This window comes from Protopterus annectens, chromosome 6.part1, assembly GCF_019279795.1.
Source record: "Protopterus annectens isolate FY-2018-M chromosome 6.part1, PAN1.0, whole genome shotgun sequence".
Taxonomy (NCBI): Eukaryota; Metazoa; Chordata; order Ceratodontiformes; family Protopteridae; genus Protopterus; species Protopterus annectens.
Genome location: NC_056738.1, coordinates 56,003,651 through 56,008,650, shown reverse-complemented (window position 1 = coordinate 56,008,650; position 5,000 = coordinate 56,003,651). Strand labels below are relative to the sequence as shown.

General features: G+C 38.7%; 1 long non-coding RNA gene across 1 annotated transcript in view; it reads left to right on the top strand.

Annotated features, from left to right (window-relative positions):
* Positions 1-5,000, top strand: part of LOC122805380 — an 848,463-nt gene that overhangs the window by 1,022 nt on the left and 842,441 nt on the right. The window lies entirely within an intron of this gene.

Here is a 5,000-nt window from a genome sequence, read left to right as displayed (position 1 = left end):
CATTTGTCTTTTTCTAGGGTGATACTATGATACTCACAGAAAGGTGAGTTTGTAATGAATTGGCAGATGCTGGTAGAGATACTTTGGAGTGTGACAATGCTTTTCTTGGAGGCAGAAGTAAACATTGGACACCCATATTCAAGTTGAGAAAGGAAAAGTCCTTTGCCAGTGGCCATTCTGGCTGGCTGGGATAGAAAAAGGGATATCTTTTTGACCCAGAAGAGGAAAGAGTTTATTTAGGCTCTAACTTTGTCTATGTGGAAATGGATGTTAAGTGACTGATCAAGCCATACATAGTCCTAGGTATTTGAAGGTGAAGGTTGTCTCTAAGGCATGGTTGTTTATGTCAAAGATAGTTAAAGAGTCAGGCATTTGGAGAATGTTCTGTGAAGTTCTAAAAAGCATAGTTTTGGTCTTGGTGAGGTTGAGAAATATGTTATGGTTTCTGAGACTTTGGTGGAACTCATGTAAGTCTGATCAGAGCTGGCACTGAATGTAGGTGTGAGAGTTATCTGATTGGTAAATGACCATGTGCTTAACAGAGAGGATTATTGGAAGAGAGGAGAGCTCACAAGGAAGTTTGTTAATAAATATGGAGAAGATGAGTGTGGGCAAGAATGGATTTTTCTGGTACACCTTTTGTAATAGGTGTAGATTCTGACTGGGAGGATCTTATTTTAATTGAAGTGTCTGTTCGTGTAGATGTTTTTAAAGAAGGGAGTGGTGTCTAGACTGATGCCAATTTTGATTAATTTGCTTTGGAGAAAGCAGTTGTCAATGAGGTCAAATCCTTTTGTTAGGTCTATAAATAGGGTACCTGTAAGGAGGCTACTATCAGAGTTTAGCAGGAAGTCATTAGTTAGGGACCAAAGTGCTGTCATAGTACTTCATCCAGGCCAGAATCCATGTTGTTTGGAGGAAAGCAGGTGGTACTACTGGATGTAGAGAGAGTTAGGTGTAAACTATCTTTTCAAGAAATGTTCCCCAAATTGGGAGGATGGATATTGGATGGAAGTGAAAGGCATCTTTTGGGTTGGTTTGCTTTGGGAAGGGTTTAATTAGATGTTTTCCAAATCTATGGCATGATGTTTCATGTGAGACAGAGATTATATATGAGGGTGACAGAAAGACATAGATGCTCTCTGCAGTGATATGTGAATCATGTGGTTATGTTGTCAGATTGAGGAAGAGTGTTAGTAGAAATATTTTCAAGTAGGATAGAGAATTCTTTGGGGCATATGCATTTGAAGTGGAAGGAGAGGATAAATGGTAGTGGAGTAGGCAATGCATGATCTGTAGGAGGGGTGGAGATTATTGATGGGAGATTGCTAAATTCTTTAAGGAAATCCTCTTGAAAAAGTTCTGTTGTACTACACTGAATGGTGTTTTTAGACAGGGTATCATGAGTACATTTTCTTGCTGTAAGAGTGTTAACCTCTTTTCAAAAGTGTTTGAGGGAATGTAAGAGGGTAATTTGTTTGGAGATTTTTTGTGCCTTCTGATTGTCTTCCTGGTTAGGTTGCACAAGAATATAAAGGGTGTATGGTTGTCAACTGTTGGGGTCTGTTTCCATTTCTGCCATGCTTCATCCCTTGGAGTTAAAAGATGTTTGAGTTCAGTGGATAGACATTCAGTTTTGTTGGGTTTATAAAGCTTGTGGATAAGTAGGTAGAATTTGCCTTGCAGCTGGAGTAGAAAGTTGGTTAGGCTTCCAGCTTCTGTATTAGTGTTATGTAAGGAGAGTATATGTTTCCAGTTTTGGGCTTTGAGAAAGGTTCTGAGTTTGTCTATATTTGTGCTACTCTGGTTTCTGAAAGTGTTTAATATTGTTGGTAGTTTTATAGCATGCTTAACACATGTAATGGTGATGGGGAAGTGGTCACTAAGAGCTGGTGGCAGAATGTTTATGTTGGCAATGGAGTTTGGTATATTTGTAATAATCAGGTCAAGTGTGGAGTGCTTGGAGGACCTGAGGTTAGGTCTTGTTAGTTCTTTTAAGAGTTGAAGGAGACCTATGTCTGTTAGGAATGTACCTATGTCAGATGAAAGTGGGCTGAGATAATTAAGACTGAAGTCACCTAGAATGATTATGTTATTATTTTTGGGGCAGTTATTTGGGATGTTAGTGATGACTGATTTGAATGTATCTGGAGTAGCGGGGGGGGGGTGGGGCTGTAGATACACTATAGTGATCAGTAGTGGTTTGCCTTTGTGAGCTGGAAATTTTAGGAGAACTCAGTTAGGACCAGAGTCTGAGGAGGAGTTTCCTTGGGCAATGATTTTTGCATTTAAATACTTATAACACAAAATGCAACAGCTTTTAAGTCCTGCATAGCATACCGAGTTAGCAAAATCAGTAAAAAATAAATGTGTTTTATTCTGAGGTTTTGTTAAGTAATTTAACTCATGAATGGAACAATGACATAATGTAGCCTAACAAAACATGTAAATCAAAAAATGGCTGAATCAAGTCAGAGGTCTAAACACATTATATTATAAATATTCAGCTCAGGCTTTAAACTTAAATCATAGGACATTTTCAGGTATGAAAGGTGATGATGATAATGATGAGGAGGATGAAGCCCATTTGAGCTGTTTTCCATCTTATTTGTTGTACAGATATACAACACCTGAGCTAACACTTTGAGCAAATGTTTACTAATTTTGAGATTGTGAGTCTTACACTCATTTTATTTTGTACTTCTTAATGTTACAGAGGCAGGGACTTTCTTTCTTTTCACATGCATTGGACATGGTATTCACACAGTGCCTGCAATGTGCATATCATTTTATGCTGTTCAACATTTTAACAAAATGCTAAGGGTTGTTATGTGGTCAGTTATTTGGAATGAGTATAATGGCTCAGAAGTAAATAAATATTTTCAGATAAGTGAGCACAAGAAAAATGAGGAACGGCATAAATACATGAACCTAATGAACCTTCTAATGGTTTGTTGATTCATAATATGTGTTTGAATGGTAAATACTACATACTAATATGAAACTACAAACCTGTCATGCATTACATGTACTCTGCCCTTCCTTTGTGACTAATCTCCAGAACTTGACACCCATTGACACAATGTAGCCTGAAATATCCATTATTCTGATACTGTTTCCTTCTACTTCATTGTCCACTGTTTCATTGATGGTGTGCATTAGAGTCTGTAGCCACATACCTTTAAACCTGCCTGCTGAATGCTATGGAAACATGCCAAAGTAGATTGAAGGATAAACTATTTAACACCATAGAGAATCATCTTTGTCCGTTATATGCATTATGTACAGTGTTTCATTAAATTCTGAAATGGTTTTAGCATTAGAAGGAATATTTAGATTTAAAAAAGGTATTCCTAATTTCAAACAGTTGCATTAGTCCTACAGGGGCAAGCCTAACTTTTTATTCATAGGTTCATACATAAGTACTGGGCTAGCTGATGTTGGGGGCATTTTAAACCTAGCCAGTTTCCCTTTTTGTGCTTGAAATCACCTACCCCATTTGGTTATAGTTTGACTTTACCCATCCCATGTTTGATAATTATATATTACCCCTAATAAGAATAACTGAGATCATATCATAGATAATTTAGGAGCTGCCTCTGTCTGTTAGCAGTACAGGTGACATTCCTGGGGTAAATTTTCTTTTTCCCATCCATAGATCCAAGTTGCACTTAAATATGGACAGGGTGAACTTTGATTTATGTGAATGGGAGTCTGTTTCACATCAGCAGTATCCTCTGTGAGCCACACCTGGTCCTCCAAACCATTCTGTTGATGTTACAGAAGGAGTTTAGATACCTAGACTGAGTATTTCTGATGCCATTTGATTTGATGATGTACAATAAATCCATCAGTATTGGGCTGGATGCTTTGTATGCCAGACAGAGTTCACTGTCTTAGCAGTCTGTAGGATTCCGAGTATAGGGACAGGGCTTTGAGTTTGTCCAAGTAGGACATGTTGTTTAGGTCTTGTATCCTTTTACTGAGGTATCTCTGTGGACGTTCCAGTTATTGCATGTGTCTGGAGAGACACATACACCGGAGGGGGCATTATGTTCAATGAATGGCCTAATAAGGGCTGAGTAAAGGTGGACAATGACATCCTAGATCTAGACACAATCCCTTTGTTTATAAGTTGTACAATATAGAAGGACTTTCCTACAACAATGTTCTCATGTTGGCCAAAAGTTAGGCCACTGTCCACATAAGTTCCCAAATCTTGAACAAATAGGTCAACTCTTAGGGGCATACTGTTAATATGGTAGTTCCCTGAGGTAGATGATTTCCAAAAGGATATCATGACACATTTTTTGGCATTTCATTTCAGTCCATGTTTTTGGCACCAGTTATTTATTTGTGGCAAACATTCCTGCAGGATGGCTAAATCATTTGGGGATTCAATGACTGCTCCTAGCTTGCAGTTATCTTTAAACTTAGTTAGCCAGAGATCTTTGGTATTGGTTTTATTTTGGAAAAGTAGATGCCAAATAGGAGAGGTCCCAGAACAGAACACCAGGGGACTCCATTGGTGACTGGCCTCTTTCTGGAGGTAACTTCCCCTACCTTGATTTCCTGCATCCTATCTGTGAGCCAGTTGGCAATCCAGCAGGTTTATTCCCATTTTTTTTAGGTTTTCTACTATGCCTTTGTGGGGAATTGTGTCAAAAGCTTTGGCCATGTTGAGGTATCCAGTGTGTACTGTTTTGCTTCATACATTGCTTTGGTCACCTTTTCAAAAAAAATCTACCAGGATGAGTAAACGTGACCTGTCCTTGATGAATCCAAACTGAGAGGGGTCTGGTGTTTGGAGGTTCCCTATGTCCTGTTTGATTAATTCCCTAATAAGTCTTTTCATGGCTTTGCATATGAGGCTGATCAGACTTATAGGTTTGTAATTGTCTGGGTCTGTGGAAGGTCCTCCCTTATGTAGTGGAATGACTGTAGAGGATGTAGATGGTGGCCATGGTGGTGCAGCAGTAGCATTGTCACCTCACAGCAAG